The sequence below is a fragment of the Vidua macroura genome, chromosome 11 (genome assembly GCF_024509145.1).
Source record: "Vidua macroura isolate BioBank_ID:100142 chromosome 11, ASM2450914v1, whole genome shotgun sequence".
NCBI classification, from domain to species: Eukaryota; Metazoa; Chordata; class Aves; order Passeriformes; family Viduidae; genus Vidua; species Vidua macroura.
The window spans coordinates 22,690,122-22,711,076 of NC_071581.1; the positions used below are offsets into that span (position 1 = coordinate 22,690,122).

At 53.1% G+C, this 20,955-nt stretch overlaps 1 protein-coding gene across 1 annotated transcript in view; it reads left to right on the forward strand.

The window, feature by feature from the left end:
* Window positions 1-20,955, forward strand: part of ZFHX3 (zinc finger homeobox 3) — a 447,971-nt gene that overhangs the window by 303,728 nt on the left and 123,288 nt on the right. Inside the window, 1 exon segment of the mRNA XM_053987325.1 lies at window positions 2,230-2,539. The gene's annotated coding sequence lies outside the window, so the exon portion shown is untranslated.

Consider the following 20,955-nt stretch of genomic DNA (forward strand, 5'->3'; position numbering starts at 1 on the left):
AAGCCCAGAATCAGTGATGCTGATATTGCTCCTTGTTCTCTTATGCCTCCAAATGTCTTGGTCTTGGCATTATCCTAGGCACGAAATGTGACAGACATTCACAAACAGCTTCTTGGTGATTTCCTAGTTAATTTTTTTCTGCAAAAATAGCAATTTTGCAAATGGATTAGTCCTTCAGCATCCACTTAGGATTTTTTTAAGACTCATCTTTAATGTGCCTTCAAAGACAGAGATAGTTTGCCCTTTTGACTGAGCATTGGCCATTTTCATTCACCATTTGATTGGAAGAGATAGGACATGATCTTTACTAAACTCTTTAGCAATGTGTGAGCTTCCTCCCAATTCTGAAGGAGAATTTTGAAAAGTTTCTCATCTGTGTGTTTATGCATCAGTTTCCAAAGAAACAATTATTTTAGCAAAATGCTAAATTGTAACAAGTTGGTAGCTTTAATAATTGCATTGAATACTGTGGAATTAGCTTTAAATAAGTTTTTCCTCCTTGAAATGAGATTATGTTTGTGTCTGGATCAAGCAACTCTGCACCAGTCTTGAACTTGTTAAAAGATGGAAATCAGAATAACCACTGCAATATTGAAATGGTAAAACGAGAACAGAATGGCAATTGGCCAGTGTTTATGAATCAGAGAATATGATCATGAAATCATAAGAATAACCACCAAAAGGTAAATAAATTACCCAGCCTACTACTTATTTTCATGTGCAGCTTGACACAAAAGCTGAAGCCATGAATGATTTATACCTGTTTTAACAATAATACTCATTTTCCTGAAAGATGGTCAGCACTCAGGCTGCTGTGGGCACTGTGCCAGTCATTGAAAGGTTAATGTCTCAGCAGCAATACATTAAATTATGAATTATACCAGTCCCAAAATGGAAGGTTATTAGCTCGGTATGTTTAATTAGCCCGGCTCGAACTTTGCCATCTGCCAGCAGTGCCCATCACTAATGCACGGCCACGTGGGATAGGAGGGGTGGGAATCAGATGCCAGAAGCGGCAGAGATCGCCCTCGGCCAGCCCGGCTCACCTGGAGCTCTGCCGGGCCGGGCCGGGCCGGGCTCCCCCCGCACCCCCGGGACCGGCCGCTGCCGGCGGTGCCGATGTCTGCCCCGGCCCGGGGAGCGGCTCCTGCCCGCACCCAGAGCTCCCGTGGCAGCGGGGGCAGGCAGCCGCGGGCCCGACACGAACCGGAGCCGCGGCGCTTTCCGGAGCCGCAGAGCTGTCCCGGAGCCCGGGCCGGAGCCGGCGGTGCCGTCCCAGAACCGGCGGTGCCGTCCCGGAACCGGCGGTGCTGTCCCGGAACCGGCGGTGCCGTCCCAGAACCGGCGGTGCCGTCCCAGAACCGGCGGTGCCGTCCCGGAGCCGGCGGTGCCGTCCCAGAACCGGCGGTGCCGTCCCGGAACCGGCGGTGCTGTCTCAGAACCGGCGGTGCTGTCTCAGAACCGGCGGTGCTGTCCCAGAACCGGCGGTGCCGTCTCAGAACCGGCGGTGCTGTCTCAGAACCGGCGGTGCTGTCCCGGAGCCGGCGGTGCCGTCCCAGAACCGGCGGTGCTGTCCCAGAACCGGCGGTGCTGTCTCAGAACCGGCGGTGCCGTCCCAGAACCGGCGGTGCCGTCCCAGAACCGGCGGTGCTGTCTCAGAACCGGCGGTGCCGTCCCAGAACCGGCGGTGCCGTCCCAGAACCGGCGGTGCCGTCCCGGAGCCGGCGGTGCCGTCCCAGAACCGGCGGTGCTGTCTCAGAACCGGCGGTGCCGTCCCAGAACCGGCGGTGCCGTCCCAGAACCGGCGGTGCTGTCTCAGAACCGGCGGTGCGGGGCGAGCGGGGCCGCGGGCCAGCGCCCAGGGATGTGGGAGGCAGCGGCCGGCCGGGGCTTTATTTGCACAGCATCGCCTGCCAATAACTGCACAAGGCTACAATATTTAGCTTTTCAATAAATATTTAAATTTTGCTTCTTTGCTTTTTTTTTTTTTTTTTTAAGAACAAACAGTAAATTCTGTTGGTTTTTTTATTAGTTAAGATTATATGATGCTTTGGAAACATAATGCACTTAGTATTGCAATAACTTGATGACTTCCTGTGACTTTGCGGGTGCTCTTGGGGAGCCTGTGTGCTAAAACTTGGGTTGGAACTGTGTCCTCGAAAACGTGGGGCAGGATCTGAATTTGTAAGAAGCCAAACAAAACCTTAATTTTAATTCTTATTTTTGTAGGTAGGATAACCTTGCCAAAGAGGAAAGGAATTTGGACAGACTTAACATCCAGCCTGTGCAGCTTCCACGAGCTGGACGCTAAAATGAAGAGAGAGTTTATTCATTCCCATCTCAACACAGCCCACCAGAATTAAAGGACATTTTAACCTACAAGGGAGATTGGGTCAAACACTTCCCAACCTGCCTACAAGAGAAGGCTGTTCGATTCCTCTGGCTACCAAGCCTCCACATTTCTGTGTTGGATGTGAAGAGTAAAGGGAGTCTGGCAGGAATCAGGAGGCATCCAAGTCAGCGTAAGAGACAGCACCAGGTAGAGGCTTGATTCCTTTTTCCTAAAACTCTTGCAGTATGCAGTATAGACATTATTTCTTCTCCTCCCCTTGAACTTTTGTTGATTTCCTCTTCTCCGCATCCGTGGAGCCTCTGTAGTTGTACTTGTGGAGCAGGTGGCATGGTTGGAATATCGGAGCAGTATGTATTAGAGTGAAACCTACAGACAGAAATAGAAAGTAAATGGAAGATGAATTGATCAGAGGAAAGGCAGAGGATGGAGGGGATAAAGTAAAGGCAAGGAGAGAGACAAGTAATACCTTGCCTGTGTGCTATGGTAATTTATTATTTTTATATGGTGCCCGGGGTGTGCAGTATCTGTTTTACTGAACAAATAGAAGAGTTCTCAGCCCCAAACAGCCAACATATTAATTTATTGTGTGACAGCCTGACAAAATGAGCAGCCAGGCCAGTGTGATGAGGAATAATTTAGTGCTTGTGGAGCATGAGTAACTTTACTATTGGTACCCTCACTTGTGTATGGCATCTGATGGATGTTTCTTTTGTTGGTAGGGACTTACTGTACAAGAAAAATTTCCCTTTCAGGGGAAATCTGACTAGGGGGGTGTCTTAGGGCATGGGACAGATTCTGTCTGGGGAAGCAAAGAGGCTGCCAGGTGAGCAGCCTGGGAGGGGAGGGTGAGGACCTGAGCCCCAGCCTGGCACGGGGGGAGCAGCACAAACCCCAGACCGGGGTGCGCGGGGACATGCAAGGGCAGCCAGATGTGGGGAAAAGTGAAGGAAGGGACTCGGGAGGGAAAGCTGGAGTGTTTGCTGTGAGCAGGCTCAAGCTGCAATTTCTGAGGAGCCATCCAGCTGGGACAGCAAGGAGATGACCTGAACCAACACACTCCAGTGGGAGAGGCTCCAGTGCAAACCTGCCGTGACCGCGGCACCGCGGGAGCAATTGCTGAGCTGTTTTCCAACGCAGTTATTGCCACTTAAATTGCAGTTTTATTCCAAAAGCAAATTCCAAAGTTTTATGTCCATAAAGGTTTAGACATAAACAAGAAAGAAGTCAGGAAAGTGGTATGTACTGTGTAAACAGTCTCACTTTATAATTAATGCTGAAGATCAGGGAGCAGGAATGGCTGTGCATGTGTGGTCATTCAGATTTACTGTTGCTCTGATTAAAACCTAGTTGGGCAATAATTTTATGCCCAGGTAGGGGCAGGAGGAGAGCAGGATGCCCCCAAGCAACCCATAAATAGTGTGGTGAAGACAAAGCGTTTATTACTTAGCTTCACAAAGGCTCCCTAAGTGCTCTCTCAGGGTATATATACTCATACCCCAGATGCCAATTCTGCAAATTAGCATTATTTCTCAAAATCCTGTGTAAATAGAAGTCATTTAAATACTTGATTTCATCAGAGAGACTCACCCATGGAAATGTCAGTCTCTTTTTCTCCTTTTTGTGGGGTGAGCAGAGGTTTTCACTGCCTGGGTTTTCATTTCTCTTGGAATACTTTCACTGATGGCAGAACCTGGCAGGGTCTGGGATCCATACAGGACTCAATCTGCAGGATTCCGTCCCATCTCAGTGCCTCATGCTGGTGTAAAAGCAACTCTGGGGCATAAACTTTACCATTTATCACTGAAGTGTGCTACTTTGAATCTTCTATCTAGCAGTTTAAATTACTGTGCCAAAAGTGGTTTCATAGCTAAGACACACAGGGAATTAAAGGGATTTGAGATTCTGTCAAAGTACCATTGGGATGTTCCTTTTTTGTAATTAGAGAAGCCACCAGTGAGTTCAGCTCAGGCTTTGCTGATGGGCTGTTGTTTTGTCATTGGGCATCCTGCCACTAGTAACTTGTTCAAATTTTAGAAACTTTCACAATTATTTGAATCCATTTTTGTATGGGATTCCATGTAGAAACGGGTACCTTAGTTAACAGGGTAACAGTAAAACAGGGTGAGAAAGTCCCATAAAATAATTTTTACATGATGAAAAATTTTCCTAGATATAACATATTAAAAGGTGAATATTTCAGGATTTTCCAGGGCTAAAAACAAGTGTTGCATTTTAAGGATGCCTGTCTCTCCTGTTCAGGGCAAAAAAGAGATAGACTTAATACTGAATTTTGCAGGGCATTGGACTTGAGCACCCTTAGAGTAGACAAATTGCCACTGACCAGGAGGACAGTGCAAGGAAGTGCTGTGTTTGCCGGGACAGAGAAAGCACTTTTCTAGCAGGTAGTTTATTTTTTCTTCAAACAATTATGATTTGTACCTGCTGGTGTTTTGAACTTCAAGAGTTAATTCCAGAGAAACAGGGAAGGAAGAAAAGGGCAGGTGAGCTTGACCAGTGAGGCACCGTGAAAGGACATGGTTTCATGGCACTCAGGAAACACACCAGGAGGAATTACACCAACATCCCATCTCATGTGCTCTGCTCCACCAGAGTCACTTTTGTACCCATTGCACAAAATGGGAGATAGGGCAAAAAGTGGGGGGAGTGAGCTCTGAAGTGCATTCCTGGGCACTTCCAGCATGCCCCATGTCCCATCTGAGCTGGTGCCTCATTGCAGACAGTGAGTCTGTGGCAGAGCTAGGAATAGAATCCAAGCCCTTGTTCCGACTCCCAGATCCTCAAGAGTATTTTTAGGAACTTAATACCATTAATTTTATACTCTTTTTGGCCAAGGATCTTAGAAACCAGATCTTAGAAACATGCTTCCTCCTGAAATAATTTTTAAAATCCTACTTGTATGCTCTTGAACAACTTTTTTTCAGTGATCATGTACAGTTTTGTGCTATTTAGGAACAAATGGGCTTAAAAATTACTTTTGGGAAGAGTTCTGCATGGACTGTGTTTTTGTGCAGCCTTGATGTGCAAGTAAGGATGGGGAGGAGATGGTGCAGTCCTTGTGTTCTGCAGGGCAAACAGTGCCTGTCTGTGAGGGGCTTTGGCAGAGGGCAGTGGGGGCTCAGGCATCTCATGTTGGCACGTTCAAGCTACTGAAAGGGTGGAGAAAAAGTTCTACATCTACAGATTTCTACACACAATCATATTTTTCATTGTGCTAACTCAGCAAACCCCTTTAAGCCCTGCTCCTGCATCCTATCTATTATTAATTAATTGATTTCCTATAAGCTCATTATTTAGTTTGCCCAAGTTCCTCACAGGGTGCTCAGCTGCAGACAGCAGAACAGCTCCTGTCACAAAACACCAACACATCGAAAAGGCCAGGCTAAGGGGAGGTTGAGACTGGACGTTCAAGAAGTGCTGGACAAAGCTCTCAGGCATGTGGTGGGATTCCTGGGTCTGTCCTGTGCAGGGCCTGCAATTGCACTCGATATTGCCTGTAGGTTCCTTCTAGCTCAGGATATTCTGTTATTTACCAATCAGGAGAAATTTCTTCACTGGAAGTGCTGTGCAGCCCTTGCACAGGCTGCCCAGGTCAGAGGTGGAGTCATCACCCCTGGAGGGGATTTAAAGGCTGCGTGGTACGGCGCCTGGGGACGTGGCTTACTGGTGTCCTTGGCAGTGCTGGGGGAACTTTTCCAACCCAAATGGCTGATTCCACAACAGGGTGGGAGAGCAGCTTCCCATGGTGCAGCCGCTCATCAGGTGAGCGGATGAGCAGGGTGTTTCAGTGGCTGGAAGGGAAGGTGTCGAAGGCCGCTTTAGGGACTGCTCATACGGACAACGCCCGTGGGGACAGGGAGGAAGCCTGTGTGGGACAGGTTCAACTGGCCCAGGGCAGGCGTGGCAAGAAGGGCTCTCTGTGGTGCTGCTCCACATGTGGAGAGGCTCCTCTCCTTTGCTCCATCCTCTCCTCGCTCGGTCCAGCTCGGGTGGTAAACGCGCTTATTGCAGCGCTAATGTCCTGCAAGTGGGATCCCACCTCCAGGTATATTAGAGTAATGAGTTCACACCTAACTAATGGAGACTTAATAGAGTTACTAATAGGCTGCCTTTTCCCCCCACGGTTTATGACCCCGCGGCCGGGGCCGTCAGGGGAGGGAGAGGTGAGAGGCAGTGTCAGCCCCGGCTCGGCCCCCGGCCCGCGCCTGGCCCGGCAGCCTTTCCAGGGACATCGTCTCTCCACCTTTCTGCAAGGAAAAATAAACAATTTGAGGCTCCTGTGTCTTTATTAAACATTTCCTTTAAGCTGCATACTTTGGCTCCCTGCCCACATGCACCAAGAAAGCATCCACAGAGCAGCTCCGCCGCGGGCTGGAGCGAGCAGCCCCCGGAGGGGCGAGCACCTGCGCTGGGCCCGGGCCTGCCGGAGAGGCCGATGTGACAGCCCGGGGCAGAGCGTGCCGGCGGCGAGCAGCGGCAGCATGGTGGCCCCCGGCCAGCACGCGGCTGCGACGTGGCAGCCAGGTGGGTGGGCAGCGCCGGGCTCCGCGTGTGCCCGGGGCCGCGGGCAGGGCGAAGGCGGGCGGCGGGCCCGGCCGGGCCGCTCGGGCTCGCCGAGCGCTGCCCCGGCGGCGGCGGCCCCGCGGCGGGCGAGGCTCGGCCGGGGCCGGGCGGGAGGGGGCGCGGCGCTGATGTCAGCGCGGCCTCCGGCCGGCGCTGCCAGGTAAACAGCCGGGAACAGCCGGGAACAGCCGGGAGCCGCCGGGGCAGGCGGCGGGGCGGGCCGGGCCGGACGAGCCGCCCGTAACCCCTTCGCGCCCGCGCCGCTGCTCCGGCCCGGCAGCAGAGCGGGGCTCGCCCGTGCCACCGGGGGCTCCCCGCGCCGGCGGGGCCGGGGATGCGATCCGGCCGAGGGGCCCCCAGTGCCCAGGCGGGGACAGGGGCCAGAGCCGGGCGCTGGTGGCCGGCGCGGCTCATGCAGCATCGCCAGCAGCCGAGCCCCAAAGCCCAGGTACAGGCAGCTGCGCAGCGGCTAAGAATATCCTTAGCTTGCTGTTGCCTCATTCACCAGAAATGTGCCTTCTCTGCGACGCCTTCGGAGCAGCCCAGCAGTTAAATTAGTAACTACGATAAAAGCTACCAGTGCTGTTTGGAGACGGGGTTTCTAAATCCCTGTCATCCCGAACAACGTGTGCGTGGAGCCATCCTGGAGCTTGAGCCTTCAGTCCCCTACACCAGCATCCATCTCGGCAGAAAGGATGCACAGCTCCACGCAGGCTCTGCCTGCAGTGGGACTGGATCTGGATCTTCCTCAGGCAGGACAGGGGATTTTTTTCAGACATTTCCAGTAAATACTGTGCATCATCTGAATGTCTGTCCTGTCCGGAGAGGCGGAGAGGAACTGCGAGATAGGGAGCTGAGGAAAACCCCGAGAGAGCCACTGCTGATGGCCAGGTGCCTGCTTCTCCCTGCTCTCCTTTCCCCCCAGAAAACAAAGCTGCCGTCATACGAGTGCCCATAAAACACGAGGCATCCTGAGTGCAGAGATTAGTGGTAATTTTACAAGGACTCAAATAACGTCGGTCTGCAGGGTGCAGCACTGCCTTGAAAGGGAACAGCAGGCATTTCCCCTGGAAGCAAGTTTCCTCTTTAGAGCAGTTTACTGCCGAGGTGCAGTGTCACATTGTGGCACAAATACAGTGTCAGCCTTTGGTTTGGAAGATGAACATTTGATACCTCTTTCTGCTGCCAAAATGCACTGCCCAGACCCAACTCCCAGCACGGTTATTTTTTGAAGCATTATGTAATTGGATTGCATGGTCAGTAGTGCTTCCTTAACAAGCCTTTCAGCAAACCCTCTGCCTGCTGCAGCCAATCCTCAACCCTTACATACACACTTACTCACGCAGGCTCAGTCTGGAGTAAACTCGCTGCTAAATACAGTTAGGAAGCAGACGAAACCAGGCTGGGAATAGATCATCTGCTTCCCCGCTACGTGAGCCGTGCTGTGGCCAAGCCCTGGGTGCCGCTGGTGTGAAAACGGGGTCATGCTGACGTATCCCAGCTGAGGGGTCACTGCTGCCTCTCTGCCGTGCCTCCCCCTAACGGGGTAAAAAAATCTGCTTTTTGGAGCACGGAGAGGCAACTGGACCCAGTGTCCTTGTCTGCTCTCACCCTGCCATGACTGCCCCGAGCCCTGGGGACCAGCTTTGGGAAACCTCTCCGAAGGCGCCCAGGCCCAGGCACCAGGGCCTTTATCCCGGCTCCTGGTGGGAGCTGGAGGGTGAACCGGGAACCGAGGCTCCGCGCAGCTCCCGGGCCTGTCCGGGCACCGTTCCCACGGGGCCTGGCCGCCTCGGCCCTCGCCGTGTTTTCCAGGAGCGTCCCTCTGCTCCGGCCGCTCTCAGCCCACGGGTTGTGGCTCTGCTGACTCACGGCTTCCTGTTTGTGATTGCTGACTGGTGGCAGCAATTGCAGAAGCAATAAGAGATATTAAAAAGCGTGAACTTCCACTGGGACCAGGAGATACAATTAGGGCTGTGCCAAGAAATACACTGCAGCGAGCTGCGGAGCCCTGCAGCCCCCCGTTCCCTTGCTGCAGGAAGTAGGAAAATGAACATCCCTGGCCTTTTATCATCTCTGAACCCAAATAAAAATTGCATTTGACTTCTGAAGCTCACTCTGGCTCTTTTCCGTGCTCCTCCTCAAAGCCTTTGATCCAGCCTTCTGTCTGGGCCTCCTCTACCTGCTGCTGCTGCTGAGATGTAGGGATCCGTGTTCTGTGCTTTCACCTGACTGATTCTCTACGAAAAGCCTGCATGAGGCTGTGTAAAGAGGCTGCTTTAGAAGGCATGCACAATCTAATATTATTTCCATTATTTTTTTATGGGAAATATCTCTGGGGAGAAGCATGAAAGTATATGGAGAAGGTGCTCTTTGATCAGTAAGGTCTAAATGTAGCATCCAAACTGCATGTCTGTTTCTTCATATTATGCTGAAATTCATCTTAAAGTGCTACTCCTGGGTGGGCATTTTCCTGTTTCTTCTTCATTGGCTTGAGCATTTGGAAGCACTGCCATCAGTTTCGTCTCCAGCCCTGGTGGGGATTGTCCCCAAAATGATTTCGCCACCCTATTGTTACCGTATATCAGTCTTTCAATGTGTGTTTTAATTCCAATTTTAGCCTGATTGTCAGAATGTACATTCTGGTTATTCAGCTGAGGACAGGAGGTGGAGGATGGTGTTCTATGAACTGTGTGTCACTGGAGGACAGAACATATGCTGAGGCTGGTCTTTGATGGATTGAAGCTACAGTAGTTTGCAGCTAAGAAAAAAACACTTCACTTTTGTACAGGCATTAAACTGACTTCTAAATTTTTTTTTAACTCTGTGACAGACATAGGGCCGAGAACTGGTACAGAGAACAGACATTAGGGGAGGAAAAAAATCCATCCCAAAACCTCAGTTATTTCAAAACATACCAAAAGTGGATTGACAGTGGATGAAGAGGAGGAGGAGGAGGCAATAGTGAACACACAACACAGTTCAAGCTGGCAAGGAGCCCTTTCTTGAAGAATGTAAGTTTAACCTTTAGCATTCAAGTGTCTGGGCTTAAGTGTCATTATGAGCAATACTTTCCTCCAGCACAGCCTCTCCTGCTTGGAGGAGGGTTCTGTGCAACCTCATCCATTTTCCCCTTTCCCATGTATAAAAAAATGTGTTTCTGGTTGCCTATGCTCTGGCAAGGCCCTTCGGGTGGCAGAGCCTCTGGGCACTGCGGGTGGCTCTGGACGGGTCCAGGTGAGGGCCAAGGGGGCTGTGGAGACCCTGCCACGGCTCTGGGCTGATGGAGCGAGTGCTTTGGGGTTTGCTGGTTGAATTTAGGTTAAAGGTTTTGTGCCTTGAACTCACAAGTGGAGCTGGCTGGGGCAGGAGTCCCCCCGGGGCACTGCCTGCAGCCAGCCTGTGCCCAGCCCTCGGGCTGCCCAGCCCGGGCACAGCACACCAGCTGCCTGGGTTTGCTGTGGCCACAGGAGGAAGAGGGATCTGCTGGCAAATTGCTTTTGGGAGAACCAAACTCAAACGAGGAGCGGGAAGGGATGGACCTGGTGTTGCCATTGTCATCATCACCCCCTCCAGTGCCAACCTCACCTTTTGATGGAGACACGGAGAAAAAAAATTAGAGAGACAGCAGCAGATGAACATCAGACCTGGCTGTGGACAGGCTGCATGTGTCCCCTCCCCCCCCCCCCCCCCAAAATCATCTCCAGCTGTAAAACACTTCAGGGCTGACAGAAACCACACGCAGCCCAGCCATAACCCAATCTGCAGAGCTGCATTCCAATAAAAGCGCAGCGTGGACCTAAAAGAAACACTGTCCAGGATTCCCGCGGCAGGATGGGTGCTGGGCTGGGAGGGATCCCCTGGGGCAGGGCGCTGGGGAAGCGGGGGCACAGCGAGGCCCCCCAGCCCCCGCTGCTGGCTCGGCACGGCCCTCCCGGGGCACAAATGAAAGCATTGTTGGCCGGGGTGGCTGGGGATGGCTGCGGGGGACGCGGCGCTGCAATCACAGCCCGGGCCCCCAATTTCAATATGCGCCGCTCACGTCGCCGCAGATGTCAGATGTGCTTATGTTAAATACAGGTAATATTGTGGCGTGCGGCTGGGAGCGCGATTCCTGCAGATATCTTGTCTGATGAATTTTGCATCTCGTGTTTGTGATTTTTCTCTGCGAAGAAGTACAGGTTTGAGAGGAATAGGAGCAGATATTTACAGAGAGATAATGATGAACTGTTTGATTAAGTGCAGCAAAGATGCTATGTCAGATCCGATTTCTCACTGCTTACAACGCAGGGGTGGAGGACGTGGTTACTATATAGTAAGTGCAGCTGGTGCTGGTGCTTAACTTGGTGAATAATTCAATGCTGACTTTCCTGCAAATCTCCAGCTTAATTCTGAAATAAGTCTGAGGGAAAGGAGGCTGATGGACTATTTTCCAAGGAGCACTGGGTACCTGGCTGGCACAGAGAGGAGAGGGTTGCATTGCTGTCACTGCTCCTGGCCCCAGCGCGGGGGTGAGCACAGGAATTGCCAGCCCTGGGCCAGGGTCCCTGTGCAGCTGCTGCGCCTGACAGACCCAGACCAGCCCCCAGACAAGCCAAGGTGTCTTGGTCTCCCTGCTGACACGCTCTGAATTCTGTGGAAACCACCCTGTAGTCCAGAATTCTTCTCAATGCTGAAAACATGGGGTTTTTTTTCCCTAATTCTGGGGGAACTGTAATTTTATTTTGTAACTTATTTCCCTCTTTTTTCCCTTTAAGATGGTTCCCAAACATTTATTGTGGGATTTTTCATTTAAAATAGTTTTCTAGGGAAATTACTGTGACAGTGATTTAATTGTTTAATTAAATCTGACATTGATGACAACATAAATACAACAGACACGAGGTGATACAGGCATTAAATAAGTGCAATTGTGGAATACATCCATAGAGTACTCTGAGCACATGGAGCCGCTCACAAAGAAATGATGTTCAATATTTATCAGGTTAGTGACTCCTAATTAAATGCCAAGACTTTTTTTCTTCATTTCTCTCAAAAAGCCAAGAAACATATAGATGTATTCCAAGTGTTTATTTCCATGGCAAACACATCCACTCGTGTTATGGCCTGCAAAACAAGCAAATGCATGTTACAAACCTGCTGTCTGACTGAGGGGTGTTTACTCAGCCTGAGTGCAGCAGCCTTGCCAGGTTTGGGGACAGCTGGAATAGCCCACAGAGGTCCTGTCACTCCCACTGCCTACAGCACGATGTCTTTTAATAATCAGGTATAACCCCAGAAATAGATTGGAAACAAAAGAATAAATGTTCCTTTGAACATGTCCCTCAGCCCAAACCTCCCCAAACCCTACAGCATTTCTTCTAGAGCAATAGTCTCTCCCCCTCCAGCACCCCATGTCTCAGGAATAAGGGCAGCAGCCCCCCCAGTAACTGAGGCAAACATGACTCCAGAAGAAATCCCTGCTATCTGGCTGAAATTGCTCAGCAGTGTGGCTCTCCAGCCGTGCTGCATTTTTGCATCCCAACAATGACTGTGCTGCTGCTGGAATATCCCTTTCCATGCTTCTTGCTGGGCGTCTCTAAATGGTATCAACTCGCTTCTGCGGCTCAGCAAGCCCCGTGCAATCCATCGCTGCCGACTGCCTGCCCTTTCCCCCTTCCAAATCCAGAACAAACACATCTGCTCCAGCTCAACTCCCCTCAACCTTCCCCCCTTCTCCTGCTCAACTCCTCACAAACAAACTTTCCAAAGGAAAAGCTAGCTTACCTGGCCAGTGCTTTGGGCATAGAGTCATACAAACTGATCAAGGCAGACATCCTAACTCCAGCACAGGGATTTGATTGCAAATTTCCATTGCAAAGGAGCAGAGGGAACTGGAAATCTGACAAATGCCTTCAAATTGACCTGTGTTTCCACAATGCACGCAGTGTTTAAAATGAATGGCAGACTTTATCATTTGGAGCTCCTTCAAGGACTCTGGCCTTCCATGCTTTGTTCTGATTCTTCAGACACATTTCCAAGAAGCATACAGCTATGGAAGTGGATGATATTATGGAGACTTTTTCTAAGCTGAATCTCCCCCCTCCCAACAATAATTTTTAAAGCCTGAATTTTAAAAGATAGCCTGGAACTTTTTTTTAGCTCTCCCCATACATCAGCCCCTCGTGCCCTGTCAGCCTCCGGCACCGCAGGGTGCCCCCAGTCCCCCCGTGCTGGGTGGCGAGCAGTGGGATATGCTCGTGGATCCCTAAAAATTCAGCTGAGTCCAGTGCTTTCGCCACAGCCCTATGCAAAACTGGCCCACCCCTGCCTCCTGAGCCGCTGGCAGCCAGGTCATGTCTCCAGGGGAAGACCTGATCTCGCTGCAGGACCCAGGGAACCAGAGCTGCTCACCCCCATTTTACATGTTAAAGATAACAACCGTTCTTGCTGAGAGTCCTGTCCAGAAAGCCGTATTCTCTGTGTTGGAAAAACATTTTGCTTCAAAGTTGTTCCTCTTAATTTGTATACATTTCTACAACTAATAACTTCCCTTGAAAGCGCCGCTATCCGTTCTGTCTGTTCAAAATAACAGAAATGAAATGATACAAATCTTTGCGCAAATACATCAGATATGCCACGAGACAAAAAAAAGGGGTTAATCTAATAATTCAGCTGTGTCTTTAGCAAGTTTCCTATGGGGAAAATCAGTCTTATTTTCCCTGCAGATCTGATACTAAGAGCTTCTTTCTGTTAAGCACATTAAAAGCTATTTGAACCCAAAATCCCATCTATGCGTATGCAGAGATACACATATAGAAACAAGAGGCACCCACACAATTGCAGATGAGGCTGTATCAAAATTTCTAATTAAAGTAAGGGAAGTCCCTTTTTATATTTTAGCAAGCAGATTGTCTTTTTGCCTAGAACAAAGAAATCTTATGGGAAGTAAATTTTTTAGAGGAGACACACGTGCACATAGATGTAATCATACCTAACGATTTCTGTGCGAATTATCCCTTAATTCCTTGGCTGTGTTTCGGTGTTTGCGTAGTGGTTTATCCGCTGGTCCTGCAGCCGTCACTTGTTCCTTCCCTTCTTTTCACACACAGCCTCCCCTCACCACCTCTTTTTGCAACCTGGAAAACTGGGAACTCTCTCTTTCCCCAGCCTCCAGACGTCTGTGTCCAGGACGAGGGGCAAACCTCTGCCCTCTGCTCATCTGCTGCTTCCCTTCCCAGCCTGAGCTCCTGCCTTGCCAGGAGGGGAGGGAAAGATGTCCTAGGACTTGACCCCAGGGCAGAGCCTGCTCGGGCTGGACCAGCTCCCAGGAGGGTGGGGGGCCGCAGGGCGCACGCCCCTCTCCCCGCTTAACCCCTCCGCTCCTCTGACCCGGCGCCTGCTGCCCTCCTCCCTCTCGGGGCACTCGGGCTCGTCCCGGGAGCGCGACGGAGAAGAAAGACGGAGCAGCGAGGGGCTGTGGCAGGAGGGCTCCGCGCAGCGCGGCCGGAGGAGCAGCGGGATCTCGAGCGGGGGATGTTTGGTTTGTGTTAACTACCCAGACAGATGCACTTCGGCATGTTTGCCTTTATGGGATCCATATGTTGTCATGGGAAATTAGAGGACAGCGGCACACAGCTCGAATTCACGATGCAAGCGCAGAGACAACATCCATGGCTCCAGCCCGCGCTCGCACACGTCCCTGTGGAGGTGCCTGTTTCTGGAGCATCCACAGGCACTCGTTTGCTCCCCAACTTCCCCACACATTTCCTTTTGCTTTGCTCTGCAAAAAGCGTGGCCACAGGCAGCACCCGCAGCCGGGGCCACCAGATCCACAGCCTCAGGGAAAAAGAGGCACTTTTCTAAGTTAGCCCAAGTGCTAAAGACAAGGGTTACTTTATTTTCGCCTCAACTTCTTCCTCAACCCACGTTTGGTTCACGTTCAGCAAGAAGATCTACAAATTACATGCACCTTCCCAGGCAGCGTACCAAGCAGCCCTGAAAAATTCTGATTCCCACAGGGCTCCACGGTTTGGGGCTTGGTTGGTTTTGGGTTGGTTTTTTTTTTTTGGGTTGTTTTTTTTTTTTTTTTTTGCTTGGGGTTGGCTATTTTTTAGGGTTTGGGTGGGGGTTGGTTTTGTTTTGGTGGGGTTTTTTGGGGGGGGGTGTTGTTTTTTTTTGTTTGGTTTCTTTTTTCTTTTTTCTGAAAGATGAGTACATTAACAATTATTCTTCCATAAAACCAGACAAGGTTTAAAACCAAGCAAGCAGGGAGTGACAGATTTTTAAGGGCAGCTTTTAAATGCAAACTGGTCCCCCTCTGGAGTCAATGCGACCACCAGGACTCAGACACAGCACGCCTGGGTCACTGGGCACACCAGGGTGGCAGGTACAACATCCACAGAACCGTGGCACCTATCGAACCCTGAGTCTTAAAACCTGCGACTTTCTCCCAAACGCCAGACACTTCCAGCAATGCATCAACAGCACAGTCAAATTCCTGATCCTCTTCCTTCACCCCCATCCCACTTAAAGGGACTTGTCAAAATTCCAAATGTCAACCCCCACGTTAAGAAACAGGGAAAGCTCAAGACATTTCATTATAATAGGTACTAACAAACATGCAGTTTATTACCTTGCAGTATAAAATACATCTACATTAAGGTTCTCCCAAACGGAAAAACTGACCGCAACTGCATTCCTTGTTCAGAGCTATGAAACAGACCATGAAGATAATTATTTGAGTTATAATGAAAATAAAAAATAAAAAACAAAAAAGAAAAAGGTTAAAAAAGCATAAAAATAGCAAAAAAGAAAAGCAAAAATTAGAGCTCCTTTAGATTTTCAAGACATGATTTAATTTAGATGCATTTCTGCTAATAATAAAAATAGCGTCTTACAGAAACATGAAAAAAACCATATTTCTGAAGCCTGGATAGAGGTTCTTTACTGGTTCACCTCCTCCTAAAATTCAAATCCCATGTTCCCAGCCATAATCTACATTTCTCAATAGGGCTGGAATGGGGAGGGACAAGCTCCTGGAAATAAAATTTTTAAATAATAATCAGACATGGACTCGAGCAGAAAGTGAAAAACGTTACCGTTAGGCTAGAGAAATATTTATTTAATCAAAGCAGGTTCTGGTGGGACTGGAGGAATGTTGCATCCTCTCCTAAAAAAAAAAAAAAAAAAAAAAAAAAAAAAGAAAAAAAAAAAAAAGAAAAAGAAAAAAAAGGGGAAAAAAGAGGAGGGGGGTGGGGGGGAAGAAAAGAGAAAGCAAGAAAGAAAAAAGGCAGAGGCACAGCCGCCTCCTGGAGTTCCCCATTGTCCGGGGCCATAGAGAGCCCCAGAATGGCATTAAACTCACAAAAGGCACATTGTGCGGGGGACAAAAAAAGCCCCTTCTTCTACAATAACTTTTAGCTTCTTATTTTTAGAAAATGACAAAGCTGTTGCCAGCGATGGCTGGTGAAACCTGTAGCCCGGCTCCCAGCGCGGCCGGCCGCGGCCGCATTGATCCGCCGGCCCGCTCGGAGCGGCGGCCGCCAAGTTTGAACGGGGCCGGGCCGCGCCGCGGGGATGCTGCGGGGATGCTGCGGGCGGCGGCGGCGGAGCCGGCGCGCAAAGTTGCGATCGCCGCCGGACGCAACTTTCCCGGCGGCTGCCGGGGAAACTTCGGCGGCGGCGGCGGCGGCGGGGGTCGGGCCGCCCCGGCTCTGCCCTGCGCGGGGCGGCGCGGCCCCGCCCGGGGCGCGGGGGCAGGTGGCCCCGCGGAGGTCCCGCCGCCGCGGAGCGGTGCGGAGCCGCCGGCCGGCCCCGCGCCCCCTGCCCTGCCCGGCGCGGAGCGGAGCGGGGCAGCGCGGCGGGGCGCGGAGCGGAGCCGGGCCAGGCCCCCCCGCCGCGGGCTGGGGGCCGGCCGCTTGCCCCAAGTTTCGGTGCGGCGCCGCCGCCGCCGCGCTCCCCCCGCCCGCTCCTGCGCGCTCGCTCCCTCCCCCGCCGCCTGGGCTGAATCTTATTGATCCAGAAGGTGGCTAATTAGCCCTTCCCGTCGTGCCTGGGTAATGAGGCACATGCGCACTGCACTAATCAGCCATTTTTTGCAGGAAACTAATTAGCAGAATAAAGATCCAAAGAGTTTTTTTTCTTCCCAATCATCAGATCTGAGTCCGGGCGCTTCCTGCTCCGGCGACCGCCAGCCCCGCCGCCCGCTCCGCGCCCGCCGCCCGCTCCGCTCCGCGCCCGCCGCTCCGCCCCGACCCGCCGCCGCCGCTGCTGCTGCCGCCGCCCGCGGCCCCCTCTCTCCGGGGGGCTGCAAACTCCCCGACAACGATGCTGCTGCTGGGCAGCGGCGGCGGCGGCGGCGGCTCCCGCTCGGCTCCGGCTGCTGCCCCCGGCTCCCGCTGCTGCTGCCCCGGGCCCCTCCGCGGAGCCCCGCGCTCCTGCCGCCGCAGCCGCCGCAGCCTGCATGGGATCTGTAGCCCCCGCGCCGCCGCCCGGGATTAAAAGCGCCGCCGCCGCCGGAGCAGCGACCGCGTAAGTGGCAACTTTTCTGCCCTGTCCCCCGCTCGGGCTCCTCCTGCTCGGGGCGCCCGGGCTGCTTTGCATGGGGCTGGTCCGGCCCCCCCTCCCGTCCGCTCCCACCCACCGCCCCGGATCCCCCAGCAAACTTTGTGCCGCTCGCCGTCCCGGAGCCCCGCCGCCGCCGCCGGGGACGCGCAGGTGCCGGCGCCGCGGGGGCCGCTGCGCGCCCGCGGACCCCCCCGCCCCGCCCGCCGGCCATGGCCGCGGGGCGCGCAGCGAGCGCGGCGCCCGCCCGGCCGCTTTGTGCGCGGCGGGGCCCGGCCTCGCACGGAGCCCGCGCCCCCCGGGACCCCGCCGGGCCGCGACCGCTCCGCGCCGGGGACGCGCCGGAAAACAAAGGGGCGAAGAAAGTGCCGAAAACTGCCCCGGCGGCGGCGGGCCCGGCCCCGCGGAGCCCCGCGCCCCGCGGCCCGCACGGCCTGGCCGCGCATAGGAGCGGCGATTCTTGTTCCCCGCGGGCGGCTCGGTGCGGGAGCGCGGCGGGGGCGGGCGGCACCGCAGGCCGAGCCCGCTCGGGGCCGGGGTTAATGACTCGGGGCTGCATCGCCCGGCGCTTATCGCGCTACGTGAAACGCGGTCCCTGTCGGTCCCCGCCGGGACCCGCCGCGCTCGGGCTCCCGCTGCCGCTCGCACCCTCCGAGGGGAGCGTGTCTGTGTGTATGTGTGTGCCCTGGCTGTGTGCGGCGTGCGTGGGTGCCACGCACACGCGGGATTCGGACTGTGAATTATTTATAATTTGGGTTGCGTTTGTGTCTTTGTCTTCTTTTTTTTTTTTTTTTAATTATTCTGTTCCTCTCGGCCGCCAACCCCCCCCCCCCCCCCGCCCCCTCTTTTTAAAACAAACAAACAAAAATTGGTTCCGAGCAAGGTCTGTTTCTTTCTCCCGCTGTGCTTGGGGTCTGCTCTCGCTATGTCCTGGACTCTAACGCAGCCGTGTCCCCTCTGCGCCGGCTGTCTTTCTCCTCTTCTTGCTCCTGTTTAATATGGAGCAATTTTCTGGAGACTCGGTGACTCCCTCCTTAGGGTCACATTGAGTTCGAATACGACTGAAGGTGCAGGAATCCTGCAACGGAGGAAATAAGAGAATAGAGAAAATGGGGTCAAGTTGGCTGCTTAGAGGCCAAAACTCCCATAGCTGCCTTTAAAAATATATGTATAATATTTGGCTTTCCTCGCTGTATTACGGATTGCAGCTTCCCCTTTCAGGTATTTTCCTTACAGCTTAAAGCCCTCGCTTCCTTTTGCCTCCCCCCCGCACCCTCCCCCTGTTAGGGGAGAGGGGGGGGGAGGAGGGAAAATAAAAGGAAAAGAAATGGGGGGGGAGAGAGGGGAAAAAATAAAACCCATTGAGTTTAGGCAAATAAGGTTTGGTCTCCGTATCCTATTACAAAGCACTTTGAATATGCAAGACATCACACAAGACCAGTTATTCCAGTTACGACAAACTTAAAAAGAGAAAAAAGCGAGGCATGTTTAGATTGTAATTTGTTAGAGCAAGATCCGTATTTAAAATTCCATCTTTTAAATATTTTTTTCCTACCCTTGCTTTATATCCAGCCTTTTCTAATGTCTGGGTTGGGTTTTTGTTTTTGGGGTTTGTTTTTTTGGGGTTTTTTGCATTATTATTAAAATCTTTCCATCGAGTTTAGGAAGACCGCTGCGAGCAACACATTTTCTGTATTTTTGTTCCTGTATCTCGGAGGAGAGTTGGCAGGGATTCTGTGGTTTGCAGTTACACAATATGTTATCATGTTTTTAATCACTAAATCATTGCAGTGGTTATAGATTTACAGTCTTAGGGTATTACTGAGCGGCGCAGCGCAGCCCGTGTGTGCGGGGACATACGAGAGCATGCCGTTAACATGCTCGTGAACTTTGCTTTTAAATCATTTCCCGGCCGAGCCGCGGCAGAGTGCGGAGCCAGCGTTTTGGCATCACCCCTCCACGCACTTGAGGAAAGTTTGTGCAACCCTCCCGGCAGGGCAGGAGCTCCGATGGGCGTCGTGCGCGCCCCGTCCTGCGGCGCTGGCGGTAAGCGGCGGGTCAGGGGGTGCGAGGGGTGGCCAGCGGGCCGGGGCCACCACCTGCATGGCCGGGGGGATCGGGCAGCCCCACCGGCCGCCCTCTGCTCCCCTTTCCCCCTTTATTATGTAACAGAGCCCTCGGCAGCATTAAAAATTCAGCATTACAAGCTGATTGTAATGCTCCCTCATTAGGGAGCACTGTCTGGTCCGGCACCGAGCGAAGAAGAGCGTGGCTTTTCGGCTGCGGAGGCCGGGGAGCAGCGGGGGGGTGAGCGGGGTGTCCCAGGGCCCCGGCGGCAGGATCACGCTGGGCTCCCCAGCACCGTGAAGTGCCGGCCCTGCGGCCGGGCCCAGGGCTCGCCAGGCTTCTGCGCTGCCGCCGGCCCAGGGCTTTCCCCTGTGCGGCTGCCTGAGCTGCCTCCTGCCCGGTCCCGCTCTGCAGGCTGTCTTCCACTGGAACAAAAGCACATTAGAGGGGACTGCAACTCTGCATCTGGCCCCAGAAGTTGCTTCGCTGTATTTGTATTTTTTCCTTCTCCTCTTTTCTTCTTAACGCGGTCATTTTGTGAAGAGAGGGCAGCAGGAAGTTGGCTCCAGCCGCTCTCCCGCGCAGCGGTGCCGGCTGCAGCAGCACTGGTCCTCAGCTGCAGAGCCTCCGGACCCTCCCTCCCACCCTGCCGCTGCCTTTTGTTCCCGCAGGACCGAGCCAAGGTGCTGCTTGGCAGGCCGGGGCGGTGCGGGCGGCCCCTTGTGCCTGGCACCATCGCCTGGCCTTGTCGTGGCCGCTGTCACACCGGGGCCCAGCGCTGGCTGCTCTGACAAAAGCAGAGGCGTGCGTCCCTCTTTCATCTCTCTGCGCTGACCCCCGCCCCGGTTGCTGTCGGTGTCGTGCCAGAGGCCAGGATTTGCTTTGGGCCTGGTCAGTGCTTGAAGGGCTCCAGCAGGAATCGCTGAATCCCAAACTGATGGACGCACAGCTGGCTGCGTCAGCCTCCCTGTTAACACCTCCTTCCGCTTTCCAAAATAGCAGTAACAATAATAAAAAAAATGTTGCGTGGAGAAGCAGAAAAAGGACTAGTGGGCTTTTACATGAACTTTATTCACATGCCATGTTTTGTTCCGTGGGGGCTCGATCCCTTGCAGGAGCGTTTCCCTGCCAGCATTGCTTTCTCATCTGCGGTGGGAGAATTTTCGGCAACCATCTTCTGTGGGTGCTGGCGCCGGCGCGCGCCGGCCCTGCTGGGGCTGGAGGTGTGTTTGCGCTGTGGAGATCGATTCTGGAGGGACAGGCTCGGGAGAGGCTGAGCATTTCACAGCTCCTGCATCCCTTCATCAGAGCGCGGCCAAGGTTTGGCCTTTGTGTGGCTTTGGGGGCCGTGTAGCCGTGGGTGCGTCCGGCTGGCAGGAGAGGTGGGCTGTGAACAAAGCCGGGTCACG